The sequence below is a fragment of the Solanum stenotomum genome, chromosome 8, assembly GCF_019186545.1.
Source record: "Solanum stenotomum isolate F172 chromosome 8, ASM1918654v1, whole genome shotgun sequence".
In the NCBI taxonomy this organism is placed as follows: domain Eukaryota; kingdom Viridiplantae; phylum Streptophyta; class Magnoliopsida; order Solanales; family Solanaceae; genus Solanum; species Solanum stenotomum.
The window spans coordinates 45,379,572-45,401,140 of NC_064289.1; the positions used below are offsets into that span (position 1 = coordinate 45,379,572).

The 21,569-nt window shown below is 38.2% G+C and overlaps 1 pseudogene; it reads left to right on the forward strand.

Annotated features, from left to right (window-relative positions):
- The first annotated feature begins 13,776 nt into the window (after nucleotides 1-13,776).
- On the forward strand, nucleotides 13,777-20,475 carry LOC125873829 (glutathione S-transferase L3-like; annotated as a pseudogene).
- Nucleotides 20,476-21,569: the final 1,094 nt, after the last annotated feature.

Below are 21,569 nucleotides of genomic sequence, written 5' to 3' on the forward strand. Positions count from 1 at the left end.
TTTTTATTTTTTTAGCTTTCAACAAGTCACATCCTTTTTTTTCACATCACTCTTTCATACCCATTTCATCACTCTTTTCATACCCATTTTTCTTTCAGTTCCCTCTTTCATAGCCACTCTCAACTTATGGATTTTCCATTAGTTGAGGTACACAATACCCGATGTCAGGTCAAGGCCAAGATTGAAGTTACTTTTTACATTAGCCACCCTCAACTTAGGCTTTTGGCCTAAGTCGAAGTGCACATATCCAAGGAGGGACCGGGGCCAACATAGTAGATTATGGAAAAGTGAGTTCAGGGTTTAGAAAGAAATGGTTTAATTTTAGGCTCAAATTATTTGGATCAAAGGGAGCATTTATTTTATTTGGTTGGATCATTCTTTTAGGCGATTTGTGGATTTTTCAAAACAATGGCCTATGATCACTTCCTAACCTCTAGATTGAATTGTCTTAGCAGGACTAACCAGGCAAGTTCTAGTTTTGCACAAAAACTGTTTGAACACTCAACGATTCTCACACACTCTTGGCACATAGTTTCATCATCAGGTTATTAGATTACCCAGTTCAAGTTTCAGCTTAAGTCATGCTATCTAGTTGGTTCATGATTATGTAATACTCAGAGCCAGCACATTCGACTAATCGTAGCCTACCAATTCTAACATACGTCCCATAATCTGGGGGGGGGTATCATAAGCCATCATGCTTCTTTCTTCATCATGCTTTTACACATACGATCCTAAGACATGCCGGTTCAACAAAAAATTAAACAGTCCCTTGGGGAAAAAGAACACAGGCAAAAAAAAATCCCAAGAGAGGATTCATGAGTTAGGTTATTTAGATTTCACCCTATCACTCACAATCCATTTACCCCACCCCCCAAAAAAATAGATGCAGTTGTCCCCAATGCATACATAAATATTAAAAGAAAATGGATTGGGTGAAGCAAACCTGTGGTGCAAAGCGCCGGCGAATCATCAACAAGCAGGGGGGGTCCGGTTTCCCGGAACCCGCTGGAATAACAGTGGGGGCACCCTCAGTAGTGCCCACATCAGCAATCATAGCACCCTCGGTAGTGCTCTCTAACAATCTCTCCGCACCATCAATGGTGCTCACCATATCCCTCAAAACAGGCTGAACCTCTACAACTAGGGCAGAGCTCGATGCCCCTGCAACTCTCTCACGCACCCTCTGCTGGTGCAACTCTTCGTCTACAATCGAAGCCCTTCTAGCCTCTTTCTCCTGCCGACACTGTCTCTTGTAAGCTTTCTCTTCCTCCGTGCGATGAGAACGGTGCCGCTTGCCTTTGGCATGTGTCGGTGCAGGCCCCTCCTCGGCGGTCCCACTGAATAGAGCATCTAGCACTGTATCATCAGCCAGTGCAGTAGGAGCAGCCTGAGTCTCAACTGAAGGTGTAACAAGAATGGCATCAACGTCAGTCCGGAGGCTGGCTACGTCAGCCTGCAAAGCAGATAGGTCTATGGCCGGAGCTGATCGCTTAAGGACTCACAACTCAAAGGCATCAAGACGTTTATTAACAGCATGGACTTTACGGTCCATCATCCCCTCCATCCTGCGCTAGATTCTAGCCTCGGACTCGGTGATTAACTTTTGCATCCACGGCTTGATGTGATGCAGCAGGGTGTCCATCTGAGCTTCTAACTTTTGTACTTTGGCCAAATGGACAACAATAGCTCCTAACTGCGGTGTGGACCAGGAAGAGCTAGGAGCCATACTAGCTGCCTGAGATGAGGAGCTCGGGACAGTGTCGGTGTGATCGGGGATGCTAAGGTCATCACCCTGTGCCTTCCCTATTGTGTCTGCAAGATCAGCACCCAAAGGAGGTACCTCAACCTGAGGCTCTCTGCGAGGTGCTGCCACATTAGCCTCATCTCGAATAAGGCCGATGTCCAATGCCCCTGTAGGGTGGACTAACTTGTCCCAATGCCAGATCGGCACTCCAGAGTCCCTACACAAATGAAAAATTAGACAGGGGAAGGGGTAGGTGGTGGAGGTCCTGAATGCCCTCTCGTGAATCTCTGCTAGCAGCATGCGGGAAAAGTCGATCTCCACTCCTGCTACCAATGCTGCAACCATGACCGCTCTGTCCCAAGTGACTTGATTATCAGCTTTTGTAGGCGACACTCTGTTACGCACCAGCAGCTAGAAGAACTTGGCCACAAAATTTAGTGTGGCCTTCCGGATGCCCAACCGTGGAGCGGTAACCCATTCTGCACGCTCGCCATCTGCAGCAATGTACCTGGCCAACCATAGTAAAACAGCCTCTCGCTGCTCAGCATTCCTCTGGAAAGCACCACTCCACACGATGTCCCATCTGTAGTCAAACTCAGCTGTGTTGAGAGACCAAGAGTGACCTGTAGTAGGACCATAGAAAAGCGTCTGATCGTGGCAGGGGATATGTCCACCGGGCACCCTCGAACGAAGGTGGAAGTGAGCGGGTCCTGCGCTAGTGGCTTTGACCACTTGGAAATGGAACCGCGGAGAGTGGCAGCATAGGAAGCATAGAACTCCCGCACAATCTCCTGTACGTCCCTGGGTCTCGATCCATCCAGTCACACTTGTGAAGGTTGAACAGCCGGTGAATGTCTAGAACAGTATGCAGGCTCCCCGTGAGGACTCTGCGCTCCTCTGTAATTAGTCGGGCCATCTTTTGTTTGTCGTTGACCATCTTAGCATCCCTATAAATCTGCCATTGACCCTCTACACACCACCTATTTAGCTCGCCTGCTACAAGAGTGGGGTCTTCATTCCGTGGTGCAGGTATGGACTCTGAGCTATTTGCCTCATCAGACGAGGCTGCTTGGTCATTCTCTCCAGATCCTGTGGATGATTTGGCATTGGACCCTGTAGCATGCGCATATTCGGATCGTGAGGAGTGGGCAGACTCGGAGCCTGAAGCATGGGCAGACCCGAACCCGGACAAAGACCCCTCTGAACTGGAAGCAGCCCTAGTTGGTGACCTGATCAGTGTGTGCTCCTCATCAGACTGGGAGACAGTGACTACGTCGGGAAGCACCTTCTGGGGGTGCCTCTGGTGCCCCGAGGTGCAGCGTGAGAAGCCCTAGGGTTGAGAGACACATATGTTGGATCAGAGTCATTGTCTGTGTCCTCATCAATCAATCGAAAACTAGGGGCAATAAATTTTGACTTGCCCCTCTTTGAGTAGGTGACCATCTTCTTGGGTGCCATTGTACCTGCGGGAGCGATATTAGTGCAAAAACTAACCATACGCAGCAAAAAAACTTTTACGATTGGTAACGACCCTCAACTAAGTCCACAGAAAAAATTCAGACAGATGCTACAGTGGTCATCCATGGAGAAGACCTACGGTCCGTAGACTGATCTACGGTCCGTGGATCTTTTCCGTGGATCAGGGGGGCTGTCATATAGGTCGCAGATGGAAACCACGGAAGTGCAGAACGGTCCGTAGATGGACCTACGGACCGTAGTCCACCTCTGTGGTTTCACACTCGGTGAAATTTTTCATGTGAATCCATTTACGAACCCCATCTACGATCCGTAGATGGATCTACATTCCATAGACGGGGTATCTGGATGCCATCTGTGCCAGGTATCATACATTTTTGGCCTTAGTTTTCGACATTAACACAATCTCATCATGCATTTACAACATTAAATTATGCTAGTTCTTCATTCTTAAGATTCCGACCGATTCATATACCAAACAATTTAGACTAGTTATGGAACCCTAAGTTGAAATTAGCGTATAGTTTTTACGATCACATACAATAATGCTACACAATCACAATCTATCGTTCCAAGGGCATTGTAATTTTCAAATTTATCATGCAATTGCATCTAACAATTACCCAAGGTCAAGACCCAACTCCCGACCTTCTATATTCAATCTATGAATCGAAATTCAAAGTGAAGGGAAAATCTATTACCTTACAAGCAACAAAGAGTGGGGTGATTGCGTGATGATACTAAGCTTAGAAAGACCAAGGAGTCACCTCTTCGTTACTGACCAAACACCGGACTCTTTCTGTTAGATTATGGGATGGGTTGTATTTGAAATGGAAGGGAAGTTGGGGAATTATGGAAGGGATTATATTATAGAGGGGTTATGGAGTGATTTAGNTTACTGACCAAACACCAGACCCTTTATGTTAGATTATGGGATGGGTTGTATTTGAAATGGAAGGGAAGTTGGGGAATTATGGAAGGGATTATATTATAGAGGGGTTATGGAGTGATTTAGGGAGGTTAGGGAATGTTAGAAACGGTTTTGGGAGTAAAGGAGGGAAGGGGAATGGCTTAAAACAAATGGGGGTTTTTAAATGGGGGAATCTGGATCGGGTCAGACAGCCTGAGGTATGGACTCACGAGACCCTGTCTACGGTCCGTGAGTCGATCTACGGTCCGTAGATCAGGACCGTAGATCACTCATACACTTGAAAATTTAGAAACTTATCTGGGATCTACGGGCACCATTTACGGTCCGTTGATGAATCGACGGACCGTCGATTGTGTCCGTAGACTTCTGCACCAGACCATTTTCTGCAGAATTTTTGTGGTGTACCTGCACATGTAGCAACCAATAGGCTATTCTTTTTATATTTTCTGGACACTTTTTAGACATGGACCCTATTATAATTCTAGCCAACACTAGTACAAAACTAAAATTTGATACATGGGATAAATCGAACAACGCAAACTACTAGAGAAAAAAGAAAACTATATCTTATCGTTGGCTAGATTGTACATCTTGGGTTGCCTCCCAAGCAGCGCTTGATTTAACGTCGCGGCACAACGCAGGCCTCTTGATTACTCAGACTTCATCAAGATTGTAGGCCTCAATCACTTCTTGCACGGTTTCAACATTTCCCAAATAGATCTTGATCATTTGCTCGTTTACCATGAACCTTGTTCCATCCTTTTTTTCCAGCTCAACCGCCCCATGGGGGAACAATTTTGTGAGCAAAAATGGTCCGGTCCATTTGGACTTGAGTTTGCCTGGAAACAAGCGCAACCTAGAGTTGAATAGAAGCACAAGATCACCAACCACAAATTCTCGCTTTTCAATTCTTTGATCATGATACCTCTTCATCTTCTCTTTGTACAAGGCTGGACTTTCATAAGCTTTTAGGCGAAACTCATCAAGTGCATTCAAGTCATCCATTCTTTGATTAGATGCGGCGCCCCAATCCAAATTTAATTTCTTCATTGCCCACATCGCCTTATGCTCTAATTCTACTGGTAAATGACAAGACTTCCCATATACAAGTTAGTAGGGAGACATACCTATGGGGGTCTTGTATGCAGTGCGGTATGCCCATAGAGCATCATTAAGCTTCTTTGACCAATCCGTTCTATTAGCATTCACAGTCTTCGCCAATATCTGTTTGATCTCTCTGTTGAATACTTCAACTTGACCACTAGTATGTGGATGGTAAGTGGTGGCTACATTGTGGTGGACACCATATTTCTCAAGTAGTACCTTGAACAACTTATTGCAAAAGTGAGAACCTCCATCGCTAATAATAGTCCTCGGTGTTCCAAATCTAGAGAAGATGTTCTTTTTCAAAAAACCGATGACACTTTTACCTTTATTATTGGAGAGCGCAACTGCTTCCACCCATTTCGATACATAGTCAACTGCAACAAGAATATACTTCATCCCATATGAACTCATGAATGGACCCATGAAATCAATGCCCCATACATCAAACAACTCTATCACCAATATAGGATTCATAGGGAGCTCTTGCCTCTTTGAAATCCCTCCATCTCTTTGGCAACGATCACAAAACTTGGCGAAATCATGAGCATCTTGGTGAATGGTAGGCCAGTAGTATCCACACTGCAAAACCTTATGTGCAGTCCGAATACCACTATGATGCCCACCAACAGGCGATGAATGACATGCTTCAAGTACACTCAACATCTCAACCTCGGGCACACAGCGATGAATAATCCCATCAGCACAACTACGATACAAATAAGGTTCATCCCAAAAGAATTTCTTCACATCATGCATAAACTTTTTCTTTTGGTGAAAAGACAAATCGGGAGGCACAATATCGCTTGCCAAATAATTAGCAAAGTCCGCGAACCAAGGAATCGGATCATGAGAAGCAACCAATACCTGTTCATCTGGAAAAACATCATTAATTTCGGCCCTATCTCCAAGCTTTAGCATAGCCTCTTCCTCTAATCTGGACAAGTGATCGGCAACTTGATTTTCGGTTCCCTTTCTATCTTTTACCATAAAATCAAACTCTTGCAACAACAATACCCATCTAATCAATCTTGGTTTTGCATCTTTTTTCGCCATCAAATACCTCAATACAGAGTGATCAGTATGCACTATGACCTTAGTACCAAGCAAGTAGGAACGAAATTTCTCGAATGCAAAAACCACCGTAAGGAGTTCTTGTTCGGTCACAGTGTAATTCTTCTGGGCCACATTCAGAGCTTTACTAGCATAGTAAATAGGGTGAAGAACTTTCTCTTGCCTTTGACCCAATACTTCACCAAGAGCCACTCCACTCGCATCGCACATTACCTCAAACGGTTGTCCCCAGTCCGGTGAAATAATGATAGGTGCTGTAACCAACTTCTCCTTCAGCTCTCCAAATGCTCTAAGACAAGCATCATCAAAATAGAACTTACTCTCCTTCTCGAGCAGTTTGCACAAAGGATGTGCAATTTTTGAGAAATCTTTGATGAATCTCCTATAAAAACCTGCATGTCCAAGAAAACTTCTAACACCTTTTATTGAAATGGGTGGCGAACGTTTTTCTATTACCTCAACTTTATCTCTATCAACCTTAATACCTTTTTCTGAAATTCGATGTCCCAACACTATACCTTCTTTAACCATGAAGTGACACTTTTCCCAATTAAGCACCAAGTTACAGTCTTCACCCCGTTTAAGCACCTCGACCAAATGATCTAGACACCGATCAAAAGAGTCACCTACAACTGAAAAATCATCCATGAACACTTCAATAGTGTCCTCCACCATATCAGAAAATATTGACATCATACACCGCTGGAAGGTAGTTGGGGCATTGCATAACCCAAATGACATCCGTTTGAAAGCAAAAGTCCCATATGGGCAAGTGAAGGTGGTCTTCTCCTAGTCTTCTGGAGCTATAGAGATTTGATTGTAGCCCGAATACCCATCAAGAAAACAATACCAACCCTTTCCTGCAAGTCTATCCAACATCTGATCCATGAATGACATAGGAAAGTGGTCCTTTTCTGTCCACGCATTTAACTTTCGGTAATCCATACAAACTCTCCATCCAGTAATAAGCCTTATTGGAACAAGCTCATTTCTTTCATTTGGAACCACAGTCATACCACCTTTTTTAGGCACACACTGCACAGGACATACCCAACTACTATCTGAAATTGGATAAATAACTCCTGCATCTAACCACTTGATGATCTCCTTTTTGACTACTTGCATAGGTGGATTTAGTCTTCTCTGGTGCTCGATACTGGGCTTATGATCTGGCATGAGTTGGATTTTGTGAGAGCAAATACCGGGAGGAATCCCAATGATATCCGCTATAGTCCACCCGATAGCTCGCTTGAACCTTTTCAACACAGTCACCAAGCACTCTACTTGTCCTGCATTCAAATCTGCCGCAATGATGACCAACAAAGTATTCCCTTTGCCCAAGTATACATACCTCAAATGCGGTGGTAGAGCCTTAAGCTCCAATTTCGGTGCCTCCACAATAGATGGTCTTGCGGGTGGGGACTCGCGATTCTTCATGTCTAATTCATACTTCTTTGGTTTGGGCCGGTATTCACACCTATCGAGTGCGGCTACCAACTCATCATACTCTTCAATGCCATCACTATCGAAGTTCATAATAACAGCTGCTAGTGCCTCAACACCTAGTCGCTCTTCAATTTGCATTTCTGTCCCAGTATCCACTCTGTAAGTTATGGCAGATACTGTTTGGAGCTCACCACTCTGCTTCATGGACCTACAAAATTGAAAATTGCTTCTTCATTATTCAGTCTGAATTTCATCTGTCCCTTTTCCATATCAACCAACGCACATCCCGTGGCAAAAAATGGTCTCCCCAGGATGATGGGAACCTCAAAATCAACCTCACAGTCCAGAATCACAAAATCTGCCAGAAAAATGAAAGACTCCAGTTTCACTAGCACATCATGGAGTACACAAATGGGCCTTTTCACAGTTTGATCGGCCATTAGTAACCACATTGCAGTGGACTTTGGGTCCCCCAAACCCAACTTCTTGTAAATAGACAAGGGCATGAGGTTGATCTAGCACCTAGATCACACAATGCCTTAGCAAAGTGTAACAACCCTATAGTACATGGGATTGTGAAAGCACCAGGGTCTTCCTTCTTTTGCACAAGAGAACTTGTAGCAATAGCGCTACAATGTTGCAATATATCATTATATTCAAAACTCACAGACCTCTTCTTTGTCACCATATCTTTCATAAACTTCGCATACCCAGGCATTTGCTCCAAGGCTTCTATCAAAGGAACATTGATAGAGAGTTGTTTCAGCATAGTAATAAACCTGCAATATTTACCATCCTCAGTCTTCTTCACTAGCCTCTGTGGAAAAGGTGGTGGAGGTCTAGGTTTGGGGACCGCTTTCTGAGATATCTCCACCTCTTGCTTTGTTGCTTTCTCAGACTCTGGTCTAACCTCTATCACATCATCTTCTTTTCTAATCTCACTTTCCACCACAGACGGCCTAGGTGGATCTATGGTTTGCTTACCCCCTCGAGTAGTAACTGCCATACAATGACCATCATTCTTTGGATTCTGGATGGTGTTGCTAGGAAGAGTGCCAGGTTGTTGTGGGTTCACTGCAGTAGACAACTGAGTCATCTGCTGCTCTAGATGCTTTATTGACACTGGATGGGCGTCAACCTTTTGTCCAATACCAGACAAGTCGTTTCTCATCTCCTTCACATTCTCATCAGTTGCACCAAACCTTTTCATCATCTTCTGCATCATATCTTCAATACGCGCCATATTGCCTCCAGTTTCCCTAGCACTAGATTCCCAATTTTGAGGGGGAACATAAGGTCCAACCCGATCGTTTCTGTTGCCATAGTTGTTCCTATTGTAGTTGTTGTCGCGATTGAAGTTCCCATCCCGGACATAGTGACCCTCTCGGTTGTAATTTCCATAGTTCCGACCTTGGTTTCCTTGACCTTGGCACCAATTTTCCATGTTGGATCCTTGGGAATTTGGTCGAAAACCCCCCGTCTGATCATTCACAGCATAAGCATCCCCTTCATAGTAGCACTCATCCACTGGTGGTGGAGTTCTAGTTAAATAATTCACATCATTTACCTTTTCTGGTCCTCCGCTCACATGCTTCAATACCAACCCCAACTCGGTCCTCATCTGGGCCATCTCTTCATGAATATCATCTGCAGAGTTGTTATTTGTACTATGAACGGCAAATGTGTTCTCCCAGTAACTGACCTCCGGTGCTCCATGCTTTATTGTTGCGAGAGATCCTCTCCAGCTTTTCAGCAATCTGTGCATATGTACAATCACCATATGAACCTCCGACAATAGTGTCAAGTACTGCTTTATTGTTATCATCCTGTCCTTGATAGAAATACTCCTTCAGTGACTCATCATCAATACGGTGGTTTGGGACACTTCTTACGAAGGCAGTGAATCTGTCCCACGAGCTACTCACAGACTCTCCAGGTAATGCCACAAAATTGTTGACCCTATCTTTGTGATTGAGTTTCTTAGACACTGGATAGTACTTTGCTTTAAACACCTCTGCCAGTTGGTCCCATGTGAATATTGAGTTATACGGAAGCTCATTGAACATACTGCAGCATCGCTTGTCAGTGATAGAGGGAACACTCGTAATCCAATGACATTCATATCCAAGTCTGGTCTACCTACACAACTCTTGCAAACCACCCTTAGCTTGGCCAAGTGAGCATGTGGATCCTCCGATGGCGATCCTAAAAATAAGCCTCTTGCTGTAAGCATCTGCATCAAACTACTAGTCACCACAAATGTGTGCCCTGGAGGTAGATGAGGTAGGACAATGGGTCCATCAGAGTCTACTATATCGATGTTGCCCCGATAGTTGTCATGTTGTTGTGGGCCTGGTGGACCATGCACTCTCACTGCATCTCCCAATTAATTTTCAGCTAGACCCCGATTTTCCCCACCAACTACTCTTGGCTGTTGTAACTCAACTGCTTCATCTAGATTTCAACTGATAGGATTAACTGGAAGTCCTTGATTGTTCATTCTTCGCAAAGTTCTGTTCAACTCTGGATCGTACGGAGTAAGTGGTTCGCCTTGGCTCCGTGTACTTGGCATACACTAGAGTCGGAACCTGAGAGAGACAAAAACAAAGGGAAAAAATAAAATTAAGAAATATTTGACTAACGTTCAATAATGTAGTTAAAAATAAATCTAAAAGCCAGATTCCCCGGCAGCGGCGCCAAAATTTGATACGCTCAAATTACACCTCCCTAAAGAAGAATAAGCAATCGTCGTTATCAAGTAAAGAACCCAACTTGTATGTTGGGGTCGATCCCACAAGGAAAATGGTTTAGACTTTACTTTAACCAACAATTATATTCAATTAGCCAAAATACTTCCAGAAACAAGAAATAAACAGGGGGGATTTGTGAAACAAATTATAAGAATTCAGTAAGTAATCAATAAACAAAAATCAATTTCGGTTGTTATCAAGATGAGAAAATTAACTAGGGTAGATGTGTTCCCCACAAGCTCATAATGTAGTAATCCTAGTAATCGCAATCCATTCCTAGTGTGTTACATGCAAAGTGATAATTTAGGTATCTCTAAATCCTTGATCCGGCATCTAGAGAATTTCACCTCGCACTTTAATCTGGCTACGTGTGTATAATTTACTAACCCTTACCTTTACCTCATATTAGACATCATAATCGATGTTTGACTTAGTTACTACTTCGCACCAATCGATACTTGCCTATTAGATAGTATCAAACTAAATCTATGTTGATAATTCTTTTCTTGTTGATTACCTCCTTGATCCGGCAAGTAGCAACAAGGCGAGTTCTATCGCGTGCACTCGTTAAAAAGACTTTTAAACGAAAGAATTATCAATGCATGCAAAACACTATTCAAGAATTACTTATTTACTATTCATACTTTGTTAATCGCTCATGGTTCCCACAACCCTAGTTGTGGATTTAGTTACCCACATTAGCAAGAACACAATTCATAATATTAGATGAATAAATCATGAACTTACGTAACGAGAATAATAAACCCAGAATTTCAACTTGAATTCCAAAGCCAAAATCTTCAAAACGAATATAGGAAATCAATAATTGCTAGGGTTGCAACTTAATCTCCAAAGTCACAAAGTAAAAATAGAATAATAATGTCTAACCCCAAAAAACGAGGTTTACATGCCCTATTTATAGAAAACAAATCCTAAATTAAAAGGGAAACAAATTAAGGAAAGTTTGTTCAGGTACGCGTCTTCAATCCACGAGACTGACTTACGGACCGTCGATGGATCTATGGTCCGTAAGTCCCATCCGTCAGCCATGACTTAGAAAATATTTTCGCTTCCAAAAAAATCAGCTTCTCTAAAGCAAACGACGGACTATCAGTACGGATCGTAGATCGATCTACGGTCCGTCAATCCCCTCCGTAGCTCCGAACTTAGAATCTTCAAAAAATCAGGTACTGGAACCCTCGCAGTATCATTCTACGAATCAACAGTATCAATCTACGAATCAAAAATATCAATCTACGGACCATAAATGAACACCGTGGTTCCACACTTGGTCAGATTTCCCTGATTTGTCCTCAATACCGTGCCTGCTGATCTACGGTCATCACTTACGGACCGTAAATGGACCTACGATCCGTAGATCACCTCCGTGAATGCCCTGGTTCTGCATTTCTTTCAGCTGTCTCTATACTTCCGTGCCTGAACACCTTTCCTGCAAAACATGATAAAAACATATAAAAACCAATATAAAAAGGCCCTAGACACACACAACTTGTAAGTGAAATGTATTAGAAATACCGTAAACTCACGGTATATCATAAAGCATGCCATCCTACTCAACATCACACAAAAAGCCATAAGAAAGCTACGATAAGGGGCAAAATGGTAAAAACACACAAAACTATATAAATGAACCCCGAGGGTTATTACATGACATCCACTTGATTCCCGATCCCTCATTGCCTCCATTTAGCCACCCAAAATCATTCATCTCACGCTCAATGGTAAGGCATGTATCGATCGGCAAGGCAAACAAGAACTTGATATAATTTGGAATAGTCATATTTTGCGTATTTATGGAAGTAGATTTAAATTTTATCCTTTAAGTAATGATCACAAGCATCTTTAGTTTTTTTTAAATTTTCTAAATAGAATAATTTAATTAATTTAACTAACATAATAAACTTTAAAAAAATCCATATAAAGACCAAAAACCCCTATAAAAAATGCAAAAAAATGATCAACTTTCAGACTGACTAAAAAATTGATTGAGTTTATTGTTTGGTATGTTTGGTATGAATTATAAGAAATAAATAATATTGAGACAAATTTTAGGATGAATTTATCTTATATATAGTTGGGATAAAACTTAAAATTATAAAATATTCCTTGTGTCTAACAACAGTTGTCCACTATTGATTTGACACACCTTAAGAAATAATAAATAATAGGGGTAATATTACTATAGTGCCCTTTGAATATATTAAATTTAATTCTTTGGAAATCTATTAGATATTGAATAGTATTTAATAGCAAATGAGCCCTTAACTTCGTCACTACGCTTCTCACACACAATCATACTCCTTCCTATATAAGCTCCAAAAATTCTTGTTTTCATCGCTTCACATTTCTATAATCTTTCGATTCCTCTTCAATTGCAGAAAAAATCAGCATCAATAGCTTCCCCTAAAGTCTTTATTTTCTTAATTTTTGTTAATTGTTCATCAAATGTGTTTAATTTGTTAAAAATAGTAAGTAATTAACAGTAATCATTTACGAGGTACCGATTAAAAGATTGAGTTAAGTTCGAGGTCCATTTATTGTTTGAAATGTTGGGCAGGGTAGAGAGGGCTCTTTCCTATAAACTCTAGACTCAAAAGAAAAGTATCTAAAGCAAGATTCTATGAAAAATAAAATAACAAAATAGCAAGATACAAGATAAGTGCAACAATAGATAGTGGTTGCGATAGAAAATTCCCTCTGTGGGGGTATGACCCCTACGAGTTAGGATAAAATAGAGAGGAAAGAGGTCTTGGTGAACAACCATAATTAGTGAACAACTCCATATAGTGGGTGCCATATGAAATTGTCCATGTTTTAGATGTCCAACTTTAGCTGTGAGTGATTTAGAAATGAATGGTCTTCTGGAGGGTTGAGTTGGATTCAAAGTTCATTTCTTTATCCATAAGATATTTGATTTGAGTACCTTTTATATGAAAAGAAAAAGATGAAGCGTTACCTCGTACTTATTGTTGTTGTTGTTGTTGTTGTTGTTGTTGTTGCTATTGTTGTTGTTGTTGTTGTTGTTTGTGGAAGGTATCTCATGGAACTAGTTGAATTGCCAATAAAAAAGGAAGAAAAAAGATGATGATACAGTAGGTGGGTTCTGGGTGTGTGTGCGCGTGCGTGATACAACAAGACCATTGATTTTAAATTTGGATTAAGTAATAGTTGTATATGTATGTTGTATGTAAATTGATTATATTAGGTTGCTTTCGATATGGATGTTGATGGGGTTATTCTTTTATTTGCACAGAAGTGTACAAGAAGTTCTACCACCATCTCTGGATTCTACTTCCCAACCCCCATATCTCTTTGATGGAACTACCAAATTTAATTACAATTTTTCCCGTAATTTATTTCTTGTCTGCCTTAAGAAAAATGTGTTTTTAGTCTGCCTTATGAAAAATGTGTTCTTTGTCATCATTACAGTTTTATTCCTTTAAGTGAAAATTGTGATCTGACTCTATTGTATTGTCCGAAGATTGTATATCAATTATCAATCTCCTATTCTCAGCGTGTGTAGATTACCAGGAATTTTAAGGTTCACCCTTTTACTACTTCCTCCATACTACTTTATCTCACTTTTCTCTTTGCAGTTTGTATAAAAACATGGAAATATTTCTATATTTGGAGACTCCTTAACTTTGAACTAACCATTTTACTTGTAATTGCATGTATTTATAGCTATAAAAGTGTCATGTCATGCATATGATCAAAAGTAGAAAAGATACTTTTGATAGATGTTAAAAATCTTTTTTCTTTTTCAAATTTCATGTCCAGTCAAATACTGCCACATAAAATGAAAAAGAGGGAGTAGTTCTTAATTTGGATGTGCATGGTCATATTAGATTTCAGTCTTGTAAATTTAGTACACTGCTTCATGCAATTATTCTGTCTAGCCTTGATATTGGAAATGACTATCCGTGCATGTAATGTCATATATCCAGCTAGTGCAACCCTGCAGGGGTTTGGGTTAAATGGTGTATATGGTATGCATTGTGCACTTGCATTTCTTTGAAGATGTTGTTTTCACGCCTCTCAATGACTTAAACGACACTAGATATATAATTCTACTTTTTGTGTCAAGACTCCCTCTCCATGCTATCACACTAAAAGTAGTAATGACTTCCTGAATTTTGACTGACACGATCTAAACTTGATGTTTTCAACCTTTTAGGTTTTAATAACATTAAACTTGTTATACTTTAACAATCAATGGGTTCAAATTTTAATAGTATAATAAAAGAAGGGGAATCACAAAAAAATTTCATACAGTTAGGCCTTAGATGTGAATTAGTGAGACTAATCTAATCTTATTCAACCTTAGATGGAAATTAGGGCGAAGCTTGGGGCGGTCTCTACTTTCGTAACATGTGGCGCCCCAATTTGAAGTCTGATTTGACAATCTCTCTCTACCTTCACAAAACTTCTCGTGCCCTTATCGTAGTTGTTACTTTCTCTTAGGTTACCATTGACCAGCTTCGACGTAGCGGTATCTCTCCCCAGTCTAGAGGTTTCTTTTGTATCAAGAGTGTGCTGGGATGCTAGGGAAGATGGATTGGATCGAGAGGCGATGTGTATGCCTGTTCTTTCTCCATATGATTCCTATAATTTTTAGTCTATAGGGAAGGAGACAAGAGCGAGGCACCGAACATGTTCTACCCTCAACTTCCATCCGTCATTAGTAATCTCAACTCACTTTTCCTATTTATTAGTACACTGCGCGCTATAACTAGCAGCCCCTTTCTTAGGTTGAGAAAAGCGCTAGCGCGCAACGGCTGATGAAAAGCAGTAACTTCTTAGGAGTCAAATCCTATACAAGGGGCTGTTTGCTGCTCGACCGGAGAGAAGAAATTCTCGTGAATAAGATATAAGACCCAAACTTATCATATACAACTCTTATCTACGACAGGCCTTGGCATTTCTATCGCATTTTAATAGTCGTTAATTTTTTTTTTTGTGATTTTTGATATACATATTTACATTCTATGTCAAAAATATTTTATTTGGATGAACCCATAGTTCAAAAGTTCTATCCACCTCTGAACAGAAGTGCTACTTAGAATTGTTGATTTTATTGATGTCTTTTGTTAATTTCATTTTGGAAGTAATTCTATCCTTCTTGAAATGATTCAGTCTATGTGTTCTTATACCCGACAATGGGTCTGTTTGCCTAGATAAATTTTCTAACATTTTGAATTGGAGGATTTGCAAGACAAGATCAAGTTAGTTCAAATTGATCTTCAAAACAAGCCTGATTGGTACAAGGAAAAAGTTTACCCAACAAATAAGGTAATTTTTCACCTAACTAACATTTTTTTTCGCTTGCCCAATTCACTTGTATTTGAAAATCTTGAGTTAAAATTTTGACATTGACATTTGGCCTCGTTTTAAATTGTACTAGAACTCCCGAAGAAAATGTCCATGAATTTTCGGGAAAGAGATTTCTCTTCCTCTTCGAATTCAATGATTATTGACTGAGCCAGTGCATAAATGATCTAGTCTTATCTATCATCAAATTGGCACATAAACTTTTTGATGAGGATTTTAAAGCAAGTGAATGTTTAAATTTGTAAATTTACACTTCTGGTTCGTTATATTTTCTGCTCCTCACAGGTGCCATCGCTGGAGCACTACAATAAAGTGATAAGAGAGAGTTTGAATCTTTTAAATATGTTGATAGTAACTTTGAATGACCATCACTTTTGCCGGATGTAAGGTTCAAAAGTTTATTATTGTCCTATCTATTTAGAAAATCTGAAGATGTAGATTGATAAAAAGAAAATATCGGCAAATTGATGTAGGACCCTGAAAATCAGAAATTTTCTGAAGAATTGATAGCTAATAGTGATACTACATTAGTCCCCGGCGTATACAGATCATTCGCAAGAGATGCACGGACGCTGGCCGATGATATTTGAACTTTTGTTCGTTGAAACTCATTATGTTTTCTTTGTTAAATATTTCTTATGCAAGTTAACAGTATTCACACTTGTACCAGGTGCACAATTTGATTACCTAGAAAAAGCTCTCTACAAATTTGATGATGGACCTTTCTTCCTCGGTCAATAAAGTCAGGTCAGGTGCACAATTTGATTACCTAGAAAAAGCTCTCCACAAATTTTATGATGGACCTTTCTTCCTCGGTCAATAAAGTCAGGTCATTACTTTCATTTATTTCGTTTTCATTTTCGATGATGTGTCGTGTGAGATGGTAGCTTTACCCAAAAACATAATCGACAATCAGTACATAGTAGTGTGGGTGTACTTTTTCCTAGATTTTCAAATTTCATAGAGTCTCTATTCTGATATGAAAACTTTGTTGTGCTAGGTTGACATACCACATGCTCCATTTATCGAAAGGTTCCAAATTTTCATGCCAGAGGGGTTTAACTATGACATCACAACCGGGAGGCCTAAACTTGCCAAATGGATTGAGGTATGACTTATATTAGATATGGAGTGTTAAGTATGATTAATATTTTAATGTTATATACGAAATATTATTATTCTTATACTTAATTTACTTGTATTATAAGTTGTATTGTAGAATGTTCTGTTGAGTTTTAAAGGTGTCAATAGGAAATCAAGAGTTGTGACTCTCTTGAAGGGTTGTGACTTTGCCGAAGGGTTGTGATCTTTATGAAAGATTGTGTCTTTTCTAAAGAGTTGTGACCATTTGAAAGGTTGTGCCTTTTCCAAAGGGTTGTGACCATTCTTAAAGGTTGTCCTTTTTTCCAAAAAGTTGTGACCTTTTACCCTTTGTTGGCTATAATAGAGAGACTCTCATTTTTCAGCATTGCATTCTTTCCTTCTTCTGCATACATCTCTTACAGAATAAATCGATCGATCGTGTCTATGTGTGTGATTCGTTGCTACCATTTTGAGTTCGTTGAAATTATCACAGTTTGATGTACCATTACTTCTTTAATGGTTAATCCGTCTTATCTTGGGAAGAATTAATATACAACCTCGGGTACTTGGAGGGGATTAAATTTCTTAAGGACACACAATGAGTTTTGTAGATTCATATAGTTCTTTTGTTTTTCTTTTCATCTTTTATTATTTCCGATTTGCTAATCTGAATACAAGAGATAACAAACTTAAGAAATTTATTGTTGTTGATATTTTCTGTTGTAAGAAAATTACTTTTATTTTCTGTTTTCTTTTTGTTGTGGAAAAAAAGAATAGAAAGAGAATTATTTTATCATACGATAAAAGAGATTTGATATGAATTAGTACTACTTTAATATGTTTGAGTATATTTTCTGTAGTAAGTTTTTCTTGGATGAGTAAAATTATTTTATTTTTTTCCCAAGTGCATTCAAGCATTGTACCCCTTCAGTTTTCTTTTCAATGAGAAAAACTATTTTGTGCATAGAGGCCAAGATGTGCACTTTAATTATTTTTCCTATATTCTTGATTTTATATAACTATGAGAAGAAGTAAACGGACAGATGTTGTCTCCTCACAATATTTGAACATACATTTGAGTTTCTAGCTCGTTGAAATGCAATGTCTTCTAAGGAAATTTGGAATATGACAGAAACTAGGAAAGGAAAAAAAAACTAGAAAGAAATTAACTTGCATGGAATCATTTGCTGACATATAGAATATGACTCAATGGGAGTAAAAATCAGGTTCTATCTTTATTTCCCTTGATTATTTTTTGTCTATCATTTATAAGTTATGAGATTTATTTCAGAAATGTTAGAATAGATGATCATTATGTGATGATCTCAGAATATATATTTAGAAATATGTTTTCTATTTGAAAAAAAACTTTTGTAGTATTTGTAAAATTTGATTGTGTTTGATTTATGGAGACAATTTTTTTTTTTGATTTTGTTACTCCTTTGGTTTGAAGAATATAAGAAACTTCACCAATTTTTAAATACTCTGTTTGAATGAATATTTCAACTTGAAGAGTACAAAATCTTCGTCCGGAATATTAAGGCTAAATGATTTGAAGAATATAAAAAATTTAATCGTTAGTTAGAAATAATGTTGTATTTGAAATTTTGGAGATTAAAACCTTTTTGGTTTACTACTCTGTTTGTATGTGAAACTGAGATTCTTAGAATATAAAAACTTCACCAGAATTCAAGGTTCATTTGGTTAACGATTAGAAGAATATAAAAACTTTATCGTTAAACTAGAAACAAGTTGTATAAAGATTGAATCTTTATTGTTAGTATTCTAAATACTAAGTGGTCTATCTATTTGTGACAAAAAATGAGAAATAAAAATACTAGTGACATAAAATTAGTAATTTTTGTGCCTACAATGAGTGTTTCTATGGATTAAATCTCCAAAAGAAAGCTTTGTGTTGCCAATGTGTATTTTGATGGTATACAATTTGAAAGCATTGGAAAAAATAGGTGGAAAATAATTCAAATACTTGACAAATATTTTTGAGAACATATTTAAAATGTCGGGGGTTCTTTACTTGTGATTAAACCTAAATTAGACTTACTATCTAATTTAAAATTTGAAAGTACAAGATGTAAAATTTAATGACATTCTTGTATTATGTTAGACCCACAAAATTCTTGGAGTATATTTGATATTGTGGTGGTTGAGTCTCTCTTTCCTAGTATATAATATGACTAGTATAAAATCATAAAATTATATTACTCGTTCAAAATAATTGTGTTCTTTGATGAAAAACTGTCACTTAAAATATTCTGATTTTTCATGAAAAGATATGTCTATTAAAATAAATTTATTTGTATAGACATGAAAATTGGTGAAAAGTGATCTGTCATGTTTGTGTTATAAAATAAACATTTGGGTCATATTACCTTTATTGGACCAATGCGACTATGATCATGAGTAATTCTATAACAACCAAATTGAATGTTATGGAAAGGTCCTTCTGAAAAGGACATTTGGCAAGGTGCTGACTCTAAAACAACGTTTGTATTTGACGAAGTTATTAAAAGTAAAGAACAAAATATTTGTGCAAAAAATTTACCTCATGGAAGGTATTTTCAAACTCAGTATTTCTGTTTGTTCTTACTTGCTTGAATCAAACTGTTTGTGACATAAACACTTAGGGCATATCAATTACAAAACCTTGCAAAAACTGATCAACTTAGAGGTTTTGCCTAACTTCTAGTGTAATAAATCAAAATGTCAAGTATGTGTTGAATCTAAGTATGTTAAGCATACTTATAAATTGGTTGAAAGGAATTTTTTTTGCATACATTTCTTACTAAAAAAAATCGATTGATTGTGTCTATGTGTGTGATCCGTTGCTATCATTTTGAGTTCGTTGAAATTATCGAAGTTTGATGTACCACTATTTCTTTAATGGTTAATCCATTTTATCTTGGGAGGAATTAATCTACAACCTCGGGTACTTGAGGGGATTAAAGTTTTTAAGGACACACAGTGAGTTTTGTGGACTCAGATAATTCTTTTCTTTTAATCTTTTATTATTTATGGTATGCTAATCTGATTACATGAGATAACATGTTCATCACAATAGAAAAGGGTTCATGACTTGCACTTGGAAAGCATAGAGACTAAGGCTGGAAATTGTTAAAATTGTCTTTTTTTTTTCTTTTGGTGATAGCTTAAACTTCAAGGGTAGCTGGTTGGTGCATTTTTCATGTATAATTTATCTGCTTTATAATGAAGGGCAGCCTTGGAACATCCTATAACATGGTCCAAACCGTGGAATCAATCACTGATATTTGTGTTAGGATAGACTACATACATTACACCCCTTCGATGTGCAACATTATCCTAATCCTGCAGCGTGAACGTGAGATGCTTCCTGTATTAGATTGTTATGTTTTAACTGTGCTTTAATCATCTAGAAGGAAATGAACAAGCTTGATGGATACAAGCTTACAAAAGTCTTGGAACATGAGAAAATGGTTGAGTACTACAAGAACTGCTTTCTGGTACTCTCGTAACTGACATTTCACCACACACACACACACATATATATGTACGTGCGTTGCACGTGTGGTCATATCAATAAAAGTGATATTTGTGAATGACCGTATATAAACAATATTTAAAGTTACAGAATGTGTTGTAAAATAGAAAATAAAAAATAAAAATTACATGCTCCTAAAAATGATAAGTATGATCCTATATGGGGTTTTGATTCTTAGATCCAAAAACTAATTGCAAATACCATTATTTGTTTCTTTTTTTTTTCTTGCTCTACTTTGAAGATACTATCATTAGGAAGATTACTTAGCTTTATAAAATGCAGCTTGAAGGTAGATCATTTAATACTCTAGTTTACCTTTAATTTTTTGTGTTTGCTTTAAAAAAAGAGGCCCTGTCAATCATCATTCATTTGATAGGAGTATCAACAATTACCAACCTTACTGATTAATCAAACTCCTTAGAGATAACTCCTTTACGATAAAAAGAAAATGAAAGGTATATCAATCTACACACATAATCGTATAAAGTAAAACAACTGACTAAAGTAAAACTACAATATTTAAATGATAAAAGTGAAACATTAAATGAAACATTATTGAAATACTGTAAAACCAGTATACGTGTAAAACCAGTGATACATTGAGCTCTTTTGCCTCAAAATTAATATTGTGCTGCACTTCTTAACCTCTAGCAATTAAATTAAATAATTTGTGCCATGAGTATATTCTTCAAATGAAAAAACTAATGCTCTTCTGCTCTAAGAAAATTCTTTGACAAATCCAAAAACATCCATATCAAAAAATTCTTAGATAAATCAAACAATGTTCATAACCTTTAACTTAGACATTAATTGAGAAAAAATTGCTAGAAATGAATTACTCTTCTTTAGAGCCCATAAAAATGGAGGAGGGGGGGGGGGGGGGGGGTGCTTAAGGGAAATGAAAACTCTTCTTGGATTTATATAATACTTAAAAAAATTAGTTAGTCTCTTTGGCTTCTTTTCATGCATTTATCATTTAAAATAACATATATTAACTATGGAATTCAGATTCAATGCATCGAAATCTGCATCTTTTAAGATTCTAGCAATGTAAAGGAAAATGAAAAC